This window comes from Eubalaena glacialis, chromosome 8 (genome assembly GCF_028564815.1).
Source record: "Eubalaena glacialis isolate mEubGla1 chromosome 8, mEubGla1.1.hap2.+ XY, whole genome shotgun sequence".
In the NCBI taxonomy this organism is placed as follows: domain Eukaryota; kingdom Metazoa; phylum Chordata; class Mammalia; order Artiodactyla; family Balaenidae; genus Eubalaena; species Eubalaena glacialis.
In genome coordinates, this window is record NC_083723.1 from 10,331,372 (window position 1) to 10,348,456 (window position 17,085).

A 17,085-nucleotide genomic window follows, 5' to 3' on the forward strand; every position below is an offset into this window, starting at 1 on the left:
AGGAGCCACAGATGTTTGCGATCGGTTCCCCTCCCCTACGGTTTCTTTTACTATTTCCCCGCAACGAACATTTCTTCACCTCTAGGGATACACTGCTTTCCAAACAGCTGAGATCCCAACCAGGACAAACAGACGTTCCTCTCCTTCCTCTTACCAGAACCCAGGTTTTTAAAACTGTGTTTACTGTAGCTCCAGCTACCACATGGACCAGCTGCAGCCAGGGCATGTAGATTGGGTAGTCAGAGAATCCCAGGATCGATCAGTAATGTCTGCCATGGGTGTTGGCTTAGGGAGTTATGCCATGTGTACCTGGTGTTTCCGTAAGTCTTCCCCAAGGACAAATGTTGGCTGGCCCCAAATGGGCATGACACCTAAGGCCAGAGCTCCCAGAACATTCCTCCTTGATGGGATGAGGAAGCAAGAAAAAGCACATCTGGAGCCCATGGGCCAAGTTTAGCAGCAGTCTGCCCTGAGCCAACGTTGTCTGATGGTTTGGCCCAGTTGGGAAAACCCAGGAGAGCCTGAGATGATGAACAGGCAGCAGCCAGGGAGCGTCGTGGGAGCTGCTGGCTCAGCCCAGGACTGGGGACAGGACCCAGGGGGCTCTGCCTTCTCTCACCACTTTCTTTCAAGGCCCTTCCTTCGCTGTTCACTGGCTCACTTGTTTGTACTTAGAAAGGCAGTGGGACTATGTCAAGAGCTGGTCCCTACAGTCAAATCCCAGCTCCGCCCCCCTGGCCATTTGATCACAGCAAGTAACCTCACCGCTCCCCGTGGCCTCACTGCCGCACACCAAACAGGGACTTTGCACGCGCTGTGCCGAGCGCAATTTCCGCACTCTCAACCCAGCAGCTCCCAGTTCTTGTCACTTCCCTTAGGAGACCAAGACCCACCTGGGCTCTCGGAGCACACCCCCCCCACCCCCCCACCCCCCAGTTGGGCCTCCTTGTCCCTGTGCTGTCCTCGCCCTGCCGTGTGTACCCAGGCTGGTCCTGGCAGCAGTAGGACGAAGAAAGCTCTTACCCATAAATGTCCTCTGTGAGCCTCTGAATCATCGCTCTGGATACTTTTGTCTTGGAATTTGTTCTGTTGCCCCCAGTTGAGTGTGTCAAATAGGGAGGCCCAAGGCTGGGGGGGTGGGCGGTGGCGGCTATAGAACGTCACTTCCCTGGGAACAGCTCCCGAGTTCAGCTGGCTCACACATGGATCAGATTTGGGCTCCACATCCTCTGCCAGGGAAAATAGAAGCCCTCAGAACATTAGAAAGAAATAGAAAGAGGCTTCTCCTCAGTCACAGTGAGTCACCACCAGAAACATGAGTGAAGGCCTTGTGGGGAGCTGGGCCTGGGGTGGGGTGGGCAGGGAGTTGGGGGCCTCCCCCGAGAGTCTGGGCAGGTGGAGGGGGGCAGTGCCTGTTCTCTTTGCTGGGCCAGTATCTTCCATCGGTGGGCAGGGCTGGGACTCCGCTTAGCCTTGACCTGCACTCAGGAAATCCCGCAGACCTAGGCCCGTCAGGACCTGTCATCTAAACCAAACTCCCCAAGGGCAACAGCCCAGGCCGGGAAGAGGCAGGCCAAGAGGTGGGAAGCTTGCGGCCTCCTGTGGCTGCCTTTCACCCTTCTGGGGTTCCGGCCCCCTGCCAGCGGGTGGGGTGTCTGTACCCATGTCCAAGGGCTCTCCTGAGCTAGTCTGGGAGTCTGCTGGACGTCCTGGGTCCCCTCACCTCCAGCTTCCTAAGAGAAGGCTGGGCCTTTCCCTCCTACTGAGTGAGGCCTACCCTAGGGGCTGCAGCAGGACTGGGCTTACAGGCAGAGACAAGGCGACATCTCACCCTGGTGGACCTACCCTTGCTGCTTCCAGAGTTGGGGAGCAGAGTTCTTGGGGGAGCCTGACATGGGCTGGGCGTGTGTGTGTGTGTGTGTGTGTGTGTGTGTGTAGTTTTCCTGCAGCCTTGTGAGGGTCAGGCTGGTGGAGCCCACAGATGCAAGGGTGGGGAGAGGAGGGGGCGTGGCCTGCACTCTCACTTCTGACCAGGCTGGGGTCGGTCCTGTTTAGCTCATGGGCCAAGAGCTCACCTCTGAGGGCCATTGAGCAAAAACCATATGCCAGGAGGGTTGCCTGCCTGCCAGGGTGGGAGGTCCCCGGGAGAGACACCTGGTTGGGGGCCGAGGTGCCCGTGCTTGGGGTCAGGAGCAGGGGCATTGCAGAGGTCTGCAGAGACCCACCTGGGAGGAATGGTGCAGTGTAGAGGCCCTGCAGGCTGCAGCGAAGGGCGGGGTGCGGGGGGCGACGGTGGTGGGGGAATGCGGACATGTAGGCAAAGCTGTCACATGGGGGCTTTGCCCCGTCAGTAATGCCCTCAGCAGGGCGGGTGTGGGCGGGGAGCCAGAAGCTCCCGCGTTGGGAGGGGGCTGAGCAGGTAGAGCAGAAATGGAACCTACCCTCTTCCCACTGTGGGGGGGTCAGTCCCACAGGGATGAGAAATCGAAGCTTCGGTGTAGGTCGGGCTTGCCTTGTTAATGCTTTCAGATGCGACAGCTTCCTGCATGAAAAGAAGAACCCAGGGTGGACCTGGAGCAGGAAGGAGAGGGACTTTCCTGCTTCCTTCTGCCCATCCTAGAAGCCACACTTAAAACTATGACCTTGAATAACTCCGTTTTCTCAGGCTGTAAGTTGGGGGGGGGAATGGCTCCATGACCACTAGCAGCCCCCTGCCCCTGTTAGGAAGGGTCTCCCATTCAGACAGGCCTGGTCAAGCAAGGTTTGCCTCTTGTCTTTGCAGATCAGACAGCTTGTATCTCGAGGCAACTCTGGCTGGAGCCTTGGGAGGCATGAGGGTCAGTCTCATCCCTGGGTGGGCCCCAGGTGACCTTGATCCCGTTCCCCTCTCCCACCAGACCTCAGGGTGGGAACCCTGAGGTCACTACAAACCTAGTGACCACACCTCCACACAAGATGGAGAGATGATGGAGTGGCCCCATCCGAGCACTCACTCTCCGCGTCCAGGGAATGAGGGGGTCCCCGGAGGAGGGTGCCCCGAACCCTGGGTGGCCTCTCCCTAAATACAGGCCCTAATGGGAAGAGCCATGCTCTGGGACTCTCAGGGAACTCATCCATTCTAAAAGTTTCAGCAGAGTCTCTGCACCCAGGGGCACCACACCTCAGCTTCCTGAGTGCCTGAAAAGATGCCCCCAGGCCGTCCTTCTAGGATTGCCAGCCATGTCGGCAGGAGACTGACTCATCCCATGTCACTGTAGCCTGAAAGTCCATGATCTCATCACCCTCCACTTCCGAGTCCCCAGCCCGCCCCTACCCTGCCACAGCACCAGCCCCCTCACTCTGGGTCCCCAGCGATCTAAGCACGTGTCTGTAGGTGTGTGTCCCTGACTGCGGCTCATTTGTTCACTGGGCAGGTCTCCACGGAGCTTTCAGCAAGGTCCAGTCCTGAGCGTGGCCCAGAGACCCAGCAATCATGGAGGTATCCTTCCTCTGAAGATGTTCAGGCCAGAGGGAACAGGATGTGAGCGGTTGGACCTCCAGAACAGAGGGCACAGGGGAGGGCATTGAACCCCGGGAAGTGGAGTCCTGCCCTGTGGGAGAAAGGGAAGGGGGATCCCGGCGGGGGAGACCCTGTCCACCGGGCTCAGACTCCTCAAGTCAGTCGCCTGCATCTCAGGTGCCAGCACGTGGATGGTGGGCTGGGCAGTGATGGTGCTTTTAATGCTTGTAGAGTATATACGCCATCTTTCCCCATTTTCAAGTAAGGAAACCTGGGCCCAGGGAGAAGTGATGTGTCCAGGTCACAGCATGTCAGTGATGGCGTGTCTATGAGGCCAGACCGAATGCTCTTTTCCACCCGGTTTACACAGCATCTGGCACCGGGCCACCGGGCCACGGGGCTACCAGCCGCTCCTGCTGAGGCCCGAATATCACCAGGAGCCACCCTGGTGCCTCAGCCTGGGCAGAGGTGGGAAACTCACCTGCCAAAAGGACCAGTGTGTCCCAGTTCTAACTGGGGCAGCCGCAGAACACTGGGACCGGGAGCAGGAGCGGCAGAGCTCCTCCAGGGCCCCCGTGGCCTCCGAGGCAGCAGCTCAGACACGGCCCAGCTGGCCAAAATGAGTGTGTGCGCTGAGGTGGGGGTCGGAGTTGTAACTGGAAGGCTCTGGAAGCCGGGCCTCTGGACAGCAGGCCCTGGGATCAGGCACCAGCCCCTCCCAGTCTCCTGGAGTCCTGAGTTGGTCTCAAGGGACCAAGCGAGAAGGACCCAGGCCCATCCGGTCCCTCTGCTCCTCCCTCTCAGGGGAGGCCCCTGGAAACGCCCTCTTGTCTACAGTTTGTCCATTACCAGGGGATAAGTCTGCCCGGGCTCACCAGGAGGGTGGTTCCCAGAGCCATGGGACCTGGGGTCTCCCAGACAGTGTCTAGCTCTCCACACAACTGGCAGAATGATTTTCAAGTTTCCAACAACTTGAAAACCACATGTGATTTTCCACAGTCTGGTGCCCCCGCCCAGCTCCCCAGGCCCAGACTGCTGAGTGAGCAGAGTTCACCCGAATTCCTTCCACTCACCGCAGGACCCAGCCCCCGGGAGACTGGGGGGTCACCACAGCCGCAGGGGGGCTGATGGGCTGAGGGGCGGGAGGCGGGCTTCCAGTGCCTGAGTAATTCTGCAGCCCGCAGACTGGGATGAGGACAAGGGCCACGTGTGGCTGTGTCATGTGACAATCAGTCAGGGTTGTCCGGTTCCAAACAGGCTCTAGTGGAAAAAAGTATGCTGATCATCCCTCCCACCTTCATCTAAATTGACTCCGATGGATTGAAGATGTAGATGTTGAAAGAGAAACCATCAAAGTAGTAAAAGAAAACATAGAAATCTGTGCTTATAATCTTCGTGGGGGAAGTCTTTCTAAGCAGAAACTGTAGAAGGATGGAGAATTTTGGTTGCGTAAAAGTGCTAGCTTTCTGTTCAAAATATCCTCAAAATGAAATTAACAGGCAAACAAAACACTGGAAATAGATCCACAACCCCTAGGTCAGAAAGCGAACATTTTAGGAGCTGCCCATGGCCTCAGAGCCTCTCTCCAAGCCTCAGTTTCTCTCCTCCATGTAATGGGATAATACTGACACTATCGCTCCTTGTGAAAAGGGCACAAGGATTCACTGAGATAAATCTAGAAAGCTGTGCCTGAAAAATAGTAATTCTTTGATAAAGGGAAAACATTCTTTACATTTTTAAAGCTAATTTGAACTTGTTTCCATTTTTAAAAGTGAGCCCCGAGATATAGGCCAATTCACAAAAGAAGAAACATAAGTGGGGACTTCCGTAGTGGTCCAGTGGTTAAGACTCCATGCTTCCACTGCAGGGGGCACAGGTTCGATCCCTGGTCAGGGAACTAAGATCCCGCATGCCACTAATAAACATATGCAAAAATGTTGACCTCATGAAAAATTATGCAAATGCTAATGAAAATACACTGAGTAGTACTTTTCCAATATCAAATTCCCACAGATTAAAACCCTCCTGGTGGGCTTCCCTGGTGGCGCAGTGGTTAAGAATCTGCCTGCCAATGCAGGGGACGCGGGTTCGAGCCCTGGTCCGGGAAGATCCCACATGCCGTGGAGCAACTAAACTCGTGTGCCACAACTACTGAGCCTGCGCTCTAGAACCCGCGAGCCACAGCTACTGAAGCCCGCGCGCCTAGAGCCTGTGCTCCGCAACAAAAGAAGCCACTGCAATGAGAAGCCCGCGCACCGCAACGAAGAGTGGCCCCCGCTCACCGCAGCTAGAGAAAGCTCGTGCGCAGCAACGAAGACCCAACGCAGCCAAAAATAAAATAAATAAATTTATTAAAAAAAAAAAAACCCTCCTGGTGGAGGCGGTACCAGGAAATCACTGTCTGAGCACTGTCCTGCAGGATCATTTGGCTGCAGACATCAGAAATCCCACTGTGATGAGTAATTTTGTGTGTCCCCTGACTGGGCTAAGGGATGCCCAGATCAATGGTGAAACATTATTTCTGGGTGTTTCCGTGAGGCTGTTTCCGAAAAAGAGTCGCTGATCTGAATCAGTGGACTGAGAAAAACAGATGGCCCTCCCCAGTGTGGGTAGCCCCAACCTCTGCTTGAGTTGGGACGTCCATCTCCTGCCCTCGGACATCAGCTCTCCCGGTTCTCAGGCCTTTGGGTTTGCACTGAACTGCACGACTGGCTCCCCTGGGCCTCCAGCTTGCAGACGGCAGATGGCAGCCTCCATAATCATGTGAATCAATCCTTCATAATAAGTCTCTCTCTATACATGTATATGTATCCTGCGGGTTCTGTTTCTCTGGGGAACCCTGACTGATACACTCTCTAAAGCAGCTGAGCCCTGACAGGCAATCCCACAGGTGCCTGGTAGGACAGAGGGCCTCCACGTTCCCCTGCAGCCCAGCCTTCACTGTTCACCCAGACCCCTCCATACCCCAGAACTTCAGGCTGGACTTCAGCTCGATGCATTTCCCAGAGGGGACTTGGACCAGGCAACTGGACTCCACCCTATACCTTATTCCAATCAGCTGCTGGAGGGGTCGGCCGTGTGCCCAGACGTGGCTGCACCGGCCACCTCCCCCACAGCCAGAAGAGGACCCGAGGCCTGGGTAGGCCCTGGGCTCATCTTCTCGGGAAACTGGACGCCAACCTCATAAATGAGCATGTGCCCCAACATCTGCACCCCTCTGCCACTCCGAGGACAGATTTTCCTGTCCTGAGGTGCATTGTGACCTCAAGGTGGGTGAAGCATGTGACTCTGGAGGTGATGAGCCTGGGATGTCCGTCCTGTCCACAGGGACTTTGGGGAATGAGGTGCTGCATTAGACCCTGAGAAAGCCTCCCCTGGCCCCCCCCCGCCCTCAGACTAATACTACACGTTCCTGATTTAGTGGGAGGAAATCCCACCAACAGGTGGGCACGTCCTGCCTCAGGGGACGTATTTGCTGTTCTTTCTGCCTGCAGTGTCCTTCCCAGCTTCTCACTGAAGCATCCCCAGCTGCCCTTCGTAAAACTTCAGCCCTCTCCTATATCTGCCAAAACAAACCATCCCACTCCCCTACTTTATTTCTGACATATTGACCCATTGGGCTATACTGATGGCGCTAATGGCTCCAGTTAAGTGGCCTCCCGGTGCCCATGCCCTTTGCCCTGTGACTTGTAACCTTGTAGGCCCCTCCTACTCTGACTACAGGCTTGGCCATGTGATGGCTTTGGCCAGTTGGACAGGAACAAACTTGATCCAAGGAGAGGCTTGAAAAAACACTTGAAAAATCCTCTCTCCCCTTCCCCACAACCTTCCAGAACAATGAGAGCACACCTGGGCTGTCCTGCTGGAGGACAAGACCACAGGGAGCAAAGCTGAGACCATGCAAAACAGGCTGCCACAGCCAGTGGGACACAAGAGGGAGACCAGTGAGACCAGCCAAGCTGGGCTCAGATGGGCAGAGCTGCCCAGACAGCTGGCAGGCAGGTGAGCTAATAAATGTGATTGTCTTAATCTGCTGAGTCGGGTGGTTGGTTACTCAGCAATAGCTAACACTTATCTCAGATGTTTATTATCTGTCTCCCTACCAGCAGTGCCAGCGTCGCAAGACCAAGGGATCAGGGGCTGTGATATTTCCTACTACAGCTCTCTGGCCCACAGAGGCCCTGAGTAAATATCTGTTAAATGGCTAAATACAGGATAAATACCATAACAGAATCTTGTGAGACAGACAACAGTCATTGAGCTAGTCAGAACTGAGTGGAGGGTGGTACTGACACTGGTGAAGAGAATGGCAGTGGGTGAGCACCAAGGGGGTCTTGATAACTGATGCACGTCCTGTCTGTGAGCTTCAAGACAAAGACCAGCTCAGAGTCCCCTTCCTTTCATTTTGTTGCTCCTCCATTCTCAGCATCTGGCTTCCATCTCATGATGCAAAACAGCTGCTTGAGATCCAGTCATCATTGCATCGTCCCAGCCAGTAGAAAGGAATAGTAGAGCACAATCTCTTCCTTTAAGAACTTCTTCTAGAAGCTCACACAAAGCTCCAAGTTCATTCCATTGGCCTTGACCAGAACTCAGTCACAGCCACACCCAGCTGCAAGGGAAGCTGAGAAGTGTAGTCTTTTTTCTGACAGCCTTGTGCCAGCTAAATGTCAGTTCTGTTATTAAAGAAGAATGAGATAATAAATACTGAGGAATAATTAACAGTCTTTGCTACAGCTGATATTATTTTCACTTTTGTGTCTGGTAAGATTACTAAGATCTTAAAAAGGTGTTAAAAAAAAAAAAAAACTACTAGCATCTGGTAGAGGAAGGTGTGAAAGCTGAAATCCCAGGAAAGTATAAGAATAAGAAACACATCGTGGTATTAGCCACTTTATAGTCAGTTTGTGTGTAAGGTATTCACATTCTTGCATATTTGTCTGCAGACCTGAGCCAGAAGCCCAGCCAACAAAAACAAGAAGCGCTGACCAGCTCTGTAGGAGGAAGGGGACCCCCAGCAGGTGTGCGTCCCCAGCTCCACAACCCCTGCCATTAGCGCGGAGTGTCAGAACGCCCCCAAGGCTGCTGCAGCGCCCAGAGTTCTGTGTTGAAACCCATAGCTGCTGTCTCTATCCTGATCCTCCTCCTAAGAGCCAAGCTTCTCAAAGAAGTTATTCACACTCATTTTTCCACTTCCTCAGTCCCAGGGAACTGTTCCTGCACCTGGCACTCTCACCAGGCCCCAGGGATCACCCAGAGCCACCAGAGGCCCCGTCGTGACCTCCTTCCGGGCTGGCTCCTCGTCCTCCTCCCCTGCTTCCATGGTGGGGGCCTTTGCAGCACAGGTTCCCTCCCAGTGCACACCACGCAGCCCTCACCCACCATAGGCCCAGACCCCTGCGCCCCTTTTAAATCATCCACTGATGGTTCTTTGCACAAACACCATCCCAAAGAGAGAAGGGTTCAGACTCCATGTCTAGAACCCCAAAGACCTGGATTCTGGGAGATCACCATCCCATGGGCCTCCGAGGCCGGCCCTCAGGGTCTCCCATGGGGATGTATGAGCTCAGTCGAGCCAGCCCCGGGCCTCACAGGCTCACCTCGGGCACAGGGTCACCTCCTAGTAAGAAGCACTTGCTGAGGGCAGTAAGAATAGGATGCACGCATTTAGTGCCAGGAAGACTCGCCCAGCCAGAAAGTGTTCGTAGACTGGCTCCATGTGCGGGCATGGCCACCCCAAGTCCACACAGGGGGGGCCCGTGCCCTGGGAGCTTTCTCTCCAGCAGAGGAGACAGATGCTCCAGCCCAGTGGGCTGGGGGACATGCAGGGGACCCAACCCGGACCTGGGGACCAGCAGAGGCTTCTGGAGGAAAGAGTGAGTGGGATGAGCTAGGTGAGTCCCTGCAAAGAGGGGACGGTAACCCAGGAGCGGGGACTGGACATACGAAGACCCTGCTGTAGGGGAACAGCTGGGGGGAGCTCAGGATGGGCACAGTGTGGGCAGGGGGCTGAGGGCAGCGGGAGGCCCGGGTAGGTCAGCAGACCCCTGGAAGCCAACTTGCACTTGGGTTCTGTGCTGTGGGCAGTGGGACTTCGTGCAGCCGAGTGGAGATGGGGAGGGCAGAGGGGCCATGAGGGGCAGGGATGCCAAGTGGGGGAAGATTCTGGGGCAGGACCCGCAGGACCTGGGCCCAGTGGATGACGGAGGAGCCAGCGAGGCTGCTGGTTGGGAACTGGTGGGTGGGAATCCAGGAAGGCCCCCAGGAAAGTAGGTACAGGGAGAGGAGGGGTAGACCAGCATGGGGGCCTGCCCTTCAGACAGCTGGTCACCCAGTCCTGGAACCGGGACCGTGAACCTGGCTGTGTGGTTGTGGGAGTGATGGAGGGGTGAAGGGGAAGGGCAGATGCACCCAGGGAGTGCGTGGGGAGTGGGACAGCGACCCCACCCCTTCCAGGTTTGATGAAAGGATCGGATGTTATGTGATGGTGGCCACTTTGCCCTGACCCCTGCCCCTTGAGATGCCACATCCCCAAATGAGTCTGTGCTCCTCACGGGGCTTGCAGGGCTTGCAGGTGGGCCCCGAGTGCCTGCGCTGGGGTGGACACACGGCGGTCCTGCCGACCTTGCTGCTGGGTCTGAAACCCTGCCAGCTGTGAGCCACTGGAAATGGGTGGGGCCTGGGAAGTCTCAGAGTGACTCCCACCCCACCCCTGCGCCCCTGCGGTCAGGAGCCCTGGGCTAAGCACCCCTACCGGGCCTCACTGCTGCAGGTTCTAGGTCTATCGAAAACTCTTCTTGGGACTTCTCTGGTGGTCCAGTGGTTAGGACTCCGAGCTTCCACTGCAGGGGGCACAGGTTCTGTCCCTGGCTGGGGAACTAAGATCCCGTAAGCCACGTGGCACGGTCAAAAGAAAACTCTTCTTATTACAAATCTCTTTATTATGCAGTCGGTGTGTGCTCATTGCAGGAAAATTAGAAAACACAAGTAGGCAAAATAACAAACTGATTATGATAAGATTTGTTGAATTTTAAACTGTCTGATCCCCCAGAGAGAACAAGTAACAGTTTGTGACATAATCATCTGGGAGTTTTGGAAGCACATAGATCAGGAGTTCTGTGATGGAGCTAGGCTCCTTGGGTCACATCTGTGAAATGATAGAAAAAATATATATTAGTCTCTGCCCTTGGTTCCTGGCACAGAGCTCCTAAATCCCTTGGAATTTCCTAAGTGATAAGAACACTAGGAGCATCTTTTGTTCTAGTATTTGGTCTTTGAACCCAGTTCCTGGCACAGAGCTCCTAAATCCCTTGGAATTTACTGGGTGGAAGGAGGATCTTTTGTTCTAATTCTGTGACTCTAAGTGGGTTCCTGGATGGCTTCAGGATCAGGGCTGGTCACCAGAAAGATCAAGCCATGATAAGGAGCTTGGAACTTTCAGCCCAGCTGGAGATGGAGTTAATGATCGATCATGCCTGTGTGATGAAGCTGGCTATATAAAAATCCCTAAAGACGGGGTTCAGAGAGCTTCTGGCTGGTGAATACATCCATATGATGGGGGCTCACCCCAACTCCACGGGGACAGAAGCTTCTGTGCTCAGGACCCTTCTGGACCTTGCCCTGTCTATTTCTTCATCTAGCGGTTCACTCATATCCTTCAATATCCTTTGTAATAAGCTGGTAATCTAGTAGGTAAACTGTTTTCCTGAGTCCCGTGAGCTGTTCTAACAAATTATCAAATTGGAGAAAGGGGTTCATGGGAACCCCAGCTTATGGCCAGTTGGTCAGAAGCACAGGTGACAACCTGGACTCAATGTTGGCATCCGAAGTGGAGGTGGGGCCAGGGGGGTCTGCACTAACTCTGGTCAGTGTCAGAATTGGGTTGAACTTAGGACACCCAGCTGGTGCTGGAGAATTGCTGGGTGTGGAAAACCCACACATCTAGTGTCAGGAGTGTCATGTGAAAATAAAGAAGAACACAAGGGTGTTTTTCCAAGACAGCACCCCAAGGCTGCTGTTCACCAGCTGTGCAAACTCCAGCAAGTCACTTGGCCTCTCTGCGCCTCTCTCTCCTTCCCAGCAAGATGGGAACATGTATGTCATCCAGTGACAGGAATGTCCTGGGCCTCAATGAGCTGACACGTGTAAAGTGCTTAGAACTGCTCCTGGCAGAGAGCGCTGATCTCATTTTAAGTGCACATGCTTAAAAAAAAATTTTATTATTGAAATTTCAAACATATCCAGAAGTGGAGAGGTGATATGCCGAACTTTCCACCTCTGTCATCAAAGTTCTCAACTCAAGGCCCATCTTGTTTCATCTGTGTCCCACCCTCTCCTCCGCCTCGACATGATTTTGAAGCAAATCCCAGACATCATATGATTTCACCGGGAAATATTTTACTGTGTACTTTTAAAAGAAAGGACTCCCTCTGTTTGCCTCTCAATCTCTCTCTCTCTCTCTCGCTCCAACATAACCTATGTTATGAATGATAACTCTCAACCACGTTTCTTTTTTCTTTTTAAATTAATTAATTAATTAATTAATTTGTTGCTGCGTTGGCTCTTCGTTGCTGCGTGCGTGCTTTCTCTAGTTGCGGAGAGCTGGGGCTACTCTTCGTTGTGGTGCGTGGGCTTCTCACTGTGGTGGCTTCTCTTGTTGTGGAGCATGGGCTCTAGGCGCATGCGCTTCAGTAGTTGTGGCACGCAGGCTCAGTAGTTGTGGCACACGGGCTTCAGTAGTTGTGGCACGTGGGCTCAGTAGTTGTGGCTCGCGGGCTCCAGAGCGCAGGCTCAGTAGTTGTACAGCACAGGCTTAGTTGCTCCGCAGCATGTGGGATCTTCCCGGACCAGGGCTCGAAGCCACGTCCCCTGCATTGGCAGGTGGATTCTTAACCACGGCGCCACCAGGGAAGTACCCCCCACCCCAACTTTAGTTCTCTCCATGGCACTTTGCCCTTCTCCCGTCCTCTCAGTTATCTGTGGCTGTGTGAAAAAATGCCCCAAAGCTGATTTGTCTTAAAGCAGCGGTGCTACATCATTCCTTACCATTCTGTGAGCCATTGCATGGGGGAGGAGTCGGCTGATGCCACGTGCAGGAGTCTGCTCACAGAATCGTGAGGAATGATCTAGCACCGCTGCTTTAAGACGTCAGCGGAAGCTGGTGTCCCGAGGGCTCCTGGTTCTCTATTCACGTGGTTCTCAGCACCCACAGTGCAGCCTGAGTTTCTTTCCATGGCAGTTGCCTTCCAAGAGGGCAGAAATGGAAGCTGCAAGCCCTCGTCAGGCTGAGCCCACGCATCCCACAATGTCGCTTCTGCTGCCTTCTGTTGGTCCAAGAAAGTCCCAGGGCCGGCCCCCTATTAAGAGGAGGGGACAGACCCCACCTCTTGCCGGGGAGAGCATCAGAGGCACTATTGGAGAAGGGTGTGCACGCCGAAGGGATTGGTTCAGCCATGCCCTCTGTGCCCCATGGCACCACCCGGCACCATGTGCATTCTCCTTATTTGTCTGTCTGTCTTGCCTCTACAAAAATGGAATGAAGGCAGGTCCTTCTGTGCATCTTATATGCTGTACCCCCTGCACTTAGGGCAGAGCTTGGTGCGCAACACAATTTTGTTGAATCAATGGTTGAGAGGCTGGCTCAGAAGTCAAACAGCCACTGGTTAAATCATAATTGTGCCTCTGTGTGCACTGTAAACTTGGAAAGAGTACTTTGGCTCTAGGCCTCAGTTCTTCTATCTGTAAAATGGGGGAAATAATAGCAGTACCAATTCCATACAATAAAAATGTAATAGAACAAATAATTAACACAATACGTGGCCTATACCAAGCCCTCCATAAATGTCAGTAGTTGTACTGACTAGGATCCCCCCTGCTCCACTATACCCAGATTCCATCCTTTTCCATCTGCATGTGGCCCTGACCACGGACACCCTCCTGAGCTGCTCCCCCCAACTTTCCTCCAGTGAAGGACAGACTCTGACCTTGACCTGCCCCATATCCTGGGGCAGGCTGCTGCCTCCCTATCTGGCCTCTCAATACCCTCCACCCCGTGGGCCACCATCCATGACAACCTTGGGCGTTCAGCCAAACTTTCCAGCCCAGGGCTCTCCTTGAAGCCGATAAGCTGGAACTCCCCACGGTCATATCTGTGTTTTATTTCAATAACAGTAGTAAATTGGAAAATACCTAAATGACATTGGGTCTGTTCACTCAAGAATGTAATAATGTCATATTCTGCCTTAATAGCAATGGAATTACCTGTGGGGGAAAGAGTAGATAATTGTGTCAATTTGTGACGGAGTTTGGTTCAGCAAACATCCCCCTTCTCGTAATTCTTCCAGACCACTTAGCCCTTCCCCCAGGGATTACCAACCATGCTGAGTCAGGGCTGGTTGGAAAAATGAACGCTAAGAGCCTTCATTTTAAGGACACATCTATCTCTTTTCCATCATTCTTAGGCCAAGTCCCCACGGTGGGAGGGAGTCAGGGATTCTTCTCTACTCCTTGGCCCAGTCTTCCCGCTCCAGATCCTGCCCCAGGCCTGCAATCCCCCCACCTCCTTCTTACACAGAGCCCATCTGTTTGTGTCCCCCCTCCCCCAAATCCACATGTTGGAATCCTGATGCCCAAGGTGCTAGTGTTAGGAGGTGGGGCCTTCAGGAGGTGATTAGGTCATGAGGATGGGGCCCTCGTAGGTGGGATTTGTGCCCTTATAAAAGAGGCACCATGTCTCACCCCCTCTGACATGTGAGGATACAGTGAAAAGTCTGCAGCTTGGTAGCGGGCCCTCACCAACACTGAATCTGCCAGCACCCTGATTCCACATGTCCAGCCTCCAGAACTGTGAGAAATTAATGTCTGTCTTTTTCAAGTCACCCAGTCTGTGGTATTCATTATAGCTGCCCGACTGGACTTAGACACCATCCAACAAGCAAAGGGACCCACGTCTTCCTTAAAAGACAGTATAGTTTCTCAAAAATAAAGCATCTCCTTTGGTCACATAACCTGGCAGGCCCATGGCAAGCCACAGTCCCTGGCACGAGCACATCTATTCCTATCAGAAACTAAATCCTGCAGCTCTGATGGATTTTTGCAGAGATCCATGATGGGCCATGGAACCTGTCAGCAGAGTCCAGAGCTGAGCCTGGGTCGGAGGTGTGGACTCAGGGTAGTGGATTGAATGGTGCCCCCCCGCCAAATTCATGTCCATGAGGAACCTCAGACTGTGACCATATTTGGAATAAGGGTCTTTGCAGATGTAATTAAGAATTTCATGATGAGGTCATCCTGAATTAAGGGTGGGCCTTAAATTCAATGACTGGTGCCTTTATAAGAAAAGGTGCGGGGGGGGGGGGTGGCGGGGACTTCCCTGGTGGTCCAGTGGTTAAGACTCTGTGCTTCCACTGCAGGTGGCACGGGTTCGAACCTGGCTGGGGAACCAAGATCCCGCATGCCATGCAGCGCGGCCAGAAAGTAAAAATAAATTAAAAATTAAAAAATAAAATATATATATATATATAAGAAAAGGGGAAGGGACAGAGGGAAGGCAGCCATTGGGGATGGGGCAGAGATTGGAGGGATGCAGCCGCAAGCCCAGGAATGCCAGGAGCCACTAGGAGCTAGAGGAGGTGGGAAGGATCTTCCCCTAGAGCTTTCAGAGGGAACACGGCCCTGTTAACACCTTGATCTTAGAATTCCAGGCTTCAGAACTACAAGAATAAATTTCTGTTGTTTTAAGCCCCTAGTTTGTGGTAATTTGTTACAGCAGCACAGGACCAAATACACCAGGTGCTATGAACTGAATTGTGTTCCCTCAGATTCATATGTTGCAGCCCTAACCCCCAATGTGACTGTATTTGGAGAAAGGGCTTTTAGGAGTAATAAGGTTAAATGACGTCACAGGGGTGCGGTCCTAATTTGATACGACTGGTGGCCTTATAAGAAGAGGAAGAGATCTCTTTCTCTCCCTCTCCACGAGCACACAAAGAGATTGAGGAAGAGATCTCTTTCTCTCCTTCTCCACAAGCACACAAAGAGATCGTGTGGGCACACAGAGAGACGGTGGCCGCCTACAAGCCAAGAGAGAAGGCCTCAGAATGAAAGCTGCCTGCCAGCACCTTGATCCTGGATTTCCGGCCTCTAGAACAATAAGAAATGTTTCTTTTGTTTAGGCTGCCCTGTCTGTGGTATTTTGTGCTGTCAGCCTGAGCAGACTGATGCACCAGATAGCCCAGACCCACAGTGATGCAGTGGGTAGCTCAGGAAGGTCCAGGGAGCAGCACCAGAGGCCAGAACTTTGGGCCAGTGGCCCTCAGGAGCTCCAGTCCGACAGCATCAGCAGGCTGACCGCACACCCTCCGGAATGCAGCTGGCAAGTAACCCGCAGGAGACGGGAATCGGCGGGGGGTTGGGCCTCAGAGCCAGGCAGAGTCCCGGCCCCACAGGCCGAGGACAGGCGCCAACAGCACTGAAGCGGACTTCAAAGACGGTGCTCCATGGGGAGGTTTTATGAAGGTCACGAGGACTGAAAAATCACCCCCAGGGGCCTTTTCTGAACTGGAAGTGGGAACAGGAAATAGCTAGATGAGATTCATCTTGGAAAAATGCAAGCTCATACATGTGGGTGAAACTAATCCAAAACACAGCATGAGAAAGCACAGTGCAGAACACAGGGGGAACTGCAACCCCCAGGGCAGCTGAGAGGGCCCAGCCAGGAGATCATCTGTGCAGACTCTGACTTTTTCTGGGGGGTGGTCTCAGCGTGGGCAGCAGGGGGCTGGGGACTTAGACATCTGGGAACCCCAAGCCAGGTTTATTGGAGATAGAGGGCTGAGGTCTCTGCTTCCCAGCTGGCTAGACAGTGACCTGGTGGTCCAGGGAGGGGAGGAGAGGAGCACGCCAACCATCGATGCTGTGGCTTTGCCCACCTGTGCCCAGGCCTCAGTGGGCACTGAGGATCACCCCTCACAAAACCTCCCTGGGCCTGTGGAAATCCTCATTTTTGCAAGTTGCCCAGTGTTTTAAGTATTCAGGCGCAATGGGTCATTAAAAGCTGCCTCTGCCTCCCCAAGAGAGAACCCAGGTGCCCGGGATGGAGACAGAGGCCATCAAGAAGAATGGAAATGGTTTCAGGGGATAGGCTGCTGCTCTCTGAGGAAAGGCAGAACCCACAGATGGGGAACTCCGACTCCTTACAGAGAGCCTGGGAGCTCCCCCTTCCCAGATGGCTGGAGGAGAAACGAGCACAGGAAATGAGAGAGGGGCCGCATCCCAGGCCTCCCAGCCAGAGTGTGTGTCCTGGGCCCGGGAGGGCAGGTGGGGAGCTCGTGTGGAGGCTGAGAGGAGGCCTGGGCTGAGGCACCAGCCTGCTTCAGCCCTGTGCCGCAGCCAGGGAAGACTGAGGAGATCACATAGCATAACAAAGTGATTCCAAAGCGTAGTGCCTGAAAATATGAGAGACATACAGGAACACTCGATGTTGTCAAGATGTCAGCTTTCCGAACCTGGTCTAGGGAGTCAACACAATACCAATCTTGGAAAAGGAATTGCTGGGTGAGATTTTTGTTTTCATTTTGTTGGCTATG

The 17,085-nt window shown here is 53.6% G+C and overlaps 1 long non-coding RNA gene across 3 annotated transcripts; it reads left to right on the forward strand.

Annotated features, from left to right (window-relative positions):
- Positions 1–1,204: 1,204 nt before the first annotated feature.
- On the forward strand, positions 1,205–5,823 carry LOC133096739 (uncharacterized). Of its 3 annotated transcripts, none has more exons than XR_009701814.1 (5): positions 1,205–1,296; positions 2,530–2,668; positions 2,783–2,837; positions 3,414–3,520; positions 5,513–5,823. It is a non-coding gene; the product is annotated as an uncharacterized LOC133096739 (long non-coding RNA). The 3 variants fall into 3 exon arrangements; XR_009701813.1 differs by having other exon boundaries at positions 3,414–3,478; XR_009701815.1 differs by lacking the exon at positions 2,783–2,837 and having other exon boundaries at positions 3,414–3,478.
- The last annotated feature ends 11,262 nt before the right edge of the window (positions 5,824–17,085 follow it).